We start from the raw sequence: 5,681 nt of genomic DNA, 5'->3' as shown, positions 1-5,681 counted from the left end.
GGCTTTATTTTATTTCTACCTTACCTTCTCCTCAGCACTAATCCAATCTGATAATGGACTCTGGAGCCTTGGATCTCTTCTGAGACTATTATACCACCTTACAGCAGACATGTGAAAAGAACGCACAGCGTGCACACTGATCTACCTCACCTGACTGCTGGTGCATCTTTCACGGTACCTGAGAGATGTATTACCTGCATCAATCTATCTGGTTGTCTGCCCAAACTCTTCAGTTGTGGGTACTTTGAAAAAGGGGATGCAATTTTCTCTTCACAGGCCTGTCATCAATAGAGTATGAAGAGGAGCCAAGCACATTGCCGTGAATGAATGGGTGACCACAGAATTCAGAAATGAGTTCCTTCAAATCCCCTTGGCTGTCCTGCTTCTCCATTTTTCCCTCTGTAGCATGCTGGACGCTGTAGCATGCTGGATGGATTAAGCTTAGATTTATGGTTCATTTGCTTCAGGACTGTGAGCTTCTATGTTAGATTGCTATTGCTGGAAAAACAGATTAATCACACGTTAGATAGTAGGAAGATCATCTATTTACCATTCCACAGTCCAGACGTGGCTCAGTTGGTTCTCTGCTTAAGGTCTCCTAAGTCCAAAATTCAGGTGTTGGCCAAGCTGAATCCTTAGGTAAAGAATTTAAAGAGGAGAATTCATAAGCCAGGTGTAGTGATGGTTGCCTATAATCACAGCGCCAAGAGGCTAGGGCAGAACCATTGCAATGGTACTGGACGTTCCAGGCTATTCTGAGGCATATGGTGAGACCTTGCCTCAGAAAAAAATGGATCACCACCAACAAAGATTCCTTCATTGCGGCTGTAGCTCCGAGGTCACCATTCTCCTGCCGCTGTCAGCTGACATCCACCCTCTGCTCCTGGCCACTCCACACTCACGACCCCCGGGTCTTCAAAGCAGTACGAGCAAGCCCTGCCCTTCTGTCCTCAATGCTCTTGATTTCTAATTTGATCTTAAAGGGATGTATATGACTAGATCAGGCCTGTTTGGTTAATCGCCATGTCTGAAGGTCATCCGCTTTGGAACATTTAATTACAGCTGCAAAACTCTTCACAGCATGACCAGAGGAGTGATTCAACAAGCAGGAGACTGGCTTGGGGGCAGGGATGGTGGGTAGCCATAGACTACTGCACACTGTCCCTTCCAGCAGAAACTAAGATCTCCCTGAAAGAAAAAGCAGAAATGGGAATTATTCTTACCACCTTACAAATACCCAACTGTCATGACCTTTGTAACATACCTAACACATTTCCTAGACTTTTTCATAAATTGAAATACATTCATTTTCTTATAAAAGCACATTCATTTCACAAAAGCCTGGGTTGTTTTTACTAATATTCTCAGCTTACCATTTGTGGGCAAATTTAAATTTCACCTTTCTTTAAACAAAGTTGACTTTATTTGTTGAAGAATCTCTATTTTGTACAGAAAACAAAGCATATTTTAATATAAATCTGTATGTGGCAGTCTAAATATTTTAAGAGCCTTTCAAAATTAGAAGTGTAATTGTAAGTGTCCTGAATATAATCTAAAACCTCAAAGGTTCCTGTGTGCTTTGGCAATAATAAAAGATTGTCTAGGAAACTGGTCTGTTCCATGTAAGGTTTTACACTTCCTACGTCCCTTTTAGAGAAGCTGTACTGTCAGCTATATTTCCTTTATGTTAAGAAAGAATTGAATCTCCTTAATATGTTTCTAATTTATTAAAAAGTTCCCACAGGTCTTTGATGTGGAAAGACAAATGATGAACATCTGTTCTCTCTAACAAGAGACAGCCTTGTGTCAGGGGCCGGGAGAGTTAATCTATAAAACAGTTGACCTTCTGATGACTAGGTTGGTGGTTTATTAGATAAAACACCATAAAACAATGAACTAAAGGGCTTCGTCTCCAGAATTGCTTCATTTTCTCCTCAGGCCTTTGATTCACTAGTGACTGTATCTTTCATGGAAAACAAGACAGTTTCTAACAAGAAGATTTTCAGTCATTCCGACTCATCTGCATACATTTGGTTTTATGACACTAAGTACTTTCACTTGGATTTGTTTTAGAAAGAACATTTAGCACACTTAAATTGTGTAGTTCTTAAAAGGATTTTTTAATTATATCTTTTGCTCCTTACCACAACTGCTTTGAGAAGTCAGAGATATGTTCGCATCTCTTTCCACCAGTGAGGAAGTGGGGCTAAGAGGATAGTTAATTGACTCATTTTCGTGTTAACTGGTAAAAAACTGAGACAGGGCTTCAGGTGTTCACCCTTTGTCCTTTCCAGCATGTGATGCACCAATCACATTTGAGAGCATCTCGAAGCAGACTCTCCTGTAAGGATAAGTCTCTTAGCCACATGCATTCATTTTTATAATCTCAAACTAAATTACAATATCTACTCTTTAAATCATTGGCTACGTTTCAATTCTAATTTTGAACCTGATAATTCTACCAAAGTCCAGGACTACAGGTTTATCTTACCTACAGTAAACCCACTCACGCTGTGGTAGAGATGAAGAACCATCAGCTATAATTTATCAGGTAAACAAGGAGGCTTTTGAGAGTAAGAGGAATACTATTAACTATGATGGAAGAGTAGGTCTACCCAGGAGAAACCTAAAGAAACTAGACAGGAATTTTACTACAACAACCTAGCCCTGGTAGGTACCTAGCTCTGGACCTTAAATGTCCTCTCATTTCCCTGGGAACAAACAACCTTGGTCTTCATTATTATTACCACACCACACTGTCTAATCTGCCTAGATTGTACCATTGTGACTTGAACTGTATCTTCAGTTAAAAGTGCTTATTCTCCACAGCACCAAGCTCAGGACCGTTCCTTTTCTCATTGACTCTGCATTGTCTCCCTACTTCTGACTCTGTCTGTGTCTTCGGGTCCTGGACAATGTTTGTCCCATAACTCACGTAGCAGGCAGAGGCCACTGGTCTCTGGGAGGCTCTTCCCTGTGGGCAGCCATTTCTGGAAAGCTCTCTGTGAAGCCTCTACCCTCCTCTGTGCCTTTTCATTCTAACAGGGCTTTACCCAAGATGCTTGTGTTATTTAGCCCCTTCCCATGTGGTGACTGTTGAACATTACTGGAGAGGGTAAAGCCTTTGAAATCTTCCTTCCTTCCTTCCTTCCTTCCTTCCTTCCTTCCTTCCTTCCTTTCTGTCTGCCTGTCTTCCTTCCTTCCTTCCTTCCTTCCTTCCTTCCTTCCTTCCTTTCTCTCTTTTTTTTTTCCAGATTTTTCCTGCCTGTTAACAACTGGATCCTCTTGGTTAGCAGTGTCTTTCCCTCTCTGAATTAATGTGCTTTCTTCCACACCATTCAGAAATAAATCAGCTACTGTGTCTGCCTTCAGGGAGAATACAGTTGTGCAGATAGACATGGTACAAAATGTAATTAAGATTGCAGTTATAAAGTTAACAGTATGCTGGGATGCACTGTAGTCATGACTAAATTCAAAGAATAAGGTCACTTCCGAAGGAAAAAGGCAGTCAAGAAAGATTTTACAGAGGATTCTGGCTTTGATTTGAGCTAAGAATCAAAAGGTGAATGGGTAGTTTCAAGTGGCAAAGGAGTGGGGTGACAGAATGTCTCAGACAGGGACAAAACACAATGAGGTACAGGGCAAGATGTCATATGTCCTAATGTCAATGGGACATCAGCATTTCTGAATAGCTAGGTTATAGGCCGTACATAAGATGGGTAAAATTCTTTGTTCCAGTTGGAATTCATCGTGTGTAGAGATTACTAGACTGGGAATGCTTGAGAGAAGTAGGGATGAAAATACTGCCTCAGACACAACTACTAAGCTCTGGTGCTTTACAGCTCGGATCACAAAAAGCTAGGATATATTTACTAACAGCTGGATGGGCTCTAAGTGTGCAAACAGAAAGCAATGACAATGTGATGGAAATGCGCATTGTCCTCATCTGATCGGGTCACTATGTATGTATCACTAATTTCATTTTAAAAAGAGAGCAAATGGCTTATGGGAAGAACTGTATCTTTCATGGAAAACAAGACAGTTTCTAACAAGAAGATTTTCAGTCATTCCGACTCATCTGCATACATTTGGTTTTATGGGAAGAACACCTGTGTGTCAAGACACCATGTTGCCATCTCTTACTTGGGGGAAATTTGGAGAAACGGAAAAAGGAATTATTATCATCTTCAAACAAAACAAGCTTAAAAGCCAGTAACATTCAGACAGTGTGCCCTAGAAGAAAGTTTCTAATAAATTACCCTTGAGCACATGTTAAAATAAGTGAGAAATAACTAACTTATATACTCCCCTTCAGTCAAGACTCATAGATAGTATTTCATAGCTTACTGCTCAACAGAGCTCAGGGTGTTGTGACTGCAGAATTAGTAAATTTAGCTTCTAATGAGCTAACATCCAAGAATCCAATGGTTTGGCCCATTTATGGTAATTGTCCTCAACTACTCCAATAGGCTGGCATAGTTCTTGGCTAAAACACACGTAGAGCGGGATTCAGAAAAGAATTCTAGCTTCAGCATCTGTAATCGTAACTATCAGCTCTAAGTAGGTCCTCAGAAAAGCGATCGCAGGTGTGAAGCAGAGAGAGAAAAGCCATTCAGTTCTGAGAGTCTCTAAGTGTGAAATGGTGGCTGGATCAGCAGAACCTGTTGGGTACCCCACCCCCATGGATACTCAAATCTGAGGCACTCAAGGCTTCTATAATATAGTGTAATGTGATGATCATACACATACACACACACACACACACACACACACACACACACACATATATATATATATATATATATATATATATATATATATATATACCCACCCTTTTAAAGTTTGGATTGAGTGTGTGTGTGTGTGTGTGTGTGTGTGTGTGTGTGTGTGTGAATGTTAATGTCACAGCTGAGTTTGAACTGTATTTTAATGGTTCATTCTAAAAACAAAAGAAATACAACCAAACAACAAAAATACCCACAATCCTTGGGGATATTAAAATTTTCTAAAACTCGGTTTTGTTATTCATCCTCCTGATAATGAGAATAAATTTAAGATGATCTTGCAAATTTTGGAGTACTTCACACTGAGTTATGCTATTAGTGGGTAAGTTCCCCACTAAGCCTCAATCCTTCTGAGAGACCCCAAAACTTATGAACCTAATTAAGTATACATATCTCCTAGTGTAATTCTCCTGATTCTCTCCTCCCTAAAGGAGTAGTTAGCTTCACAGTCAAAGCAAGCAATTCTAGCAGGTAAAATAAAAAAGGGACATGAAAAACAGCCATTGCTTGCTATCAGCAGTTAGCAGGAACCCCGTCCCCGTGGATACTCACTCAAATCTAGGCCACTCAAGGCTTCTATAAAATAGTGTAATATTTGCATATGATTGATCATATATATACACATACACGCATACATATATATGTCCATCCTCTTTAAGTTTGGATTGAGTGTGTGTGTGTGTGTTTGTGTGTGTGTGTGTGTGTGTGTGTGTGTGTGTGTGTGTGTCTGAATGTTAATGTCACAGCATACATGTGGAACTCAGAGGATAACTTGCAAGAACTGGTTCTCTCCTTCCACCATATAGATCGTGGGGAGTTAAATTCAGGTAGTTCTGGCAGCCAGCACATTTAACTGCTGACATATTGCACAGTCCACTTATATACTTTCAATCATTT

The sequence above is a fragment of the Mus musculus genome, chromosome 3, assembly GCF_000001635.26.
Source record: "Mus musculus strain C57BL/6J chromosome 3, GRCm38.p6 C57BL/6J".
NCBI classification, from domain to species: domain Eukaryota; kingdom Metazoa; phylum Chordata; class Mammalia; order Rodentia; family Muridae; genus Mus; species Mus musculus.
This window is presented reverse-complemented; position numbering follows the sequence as displayed.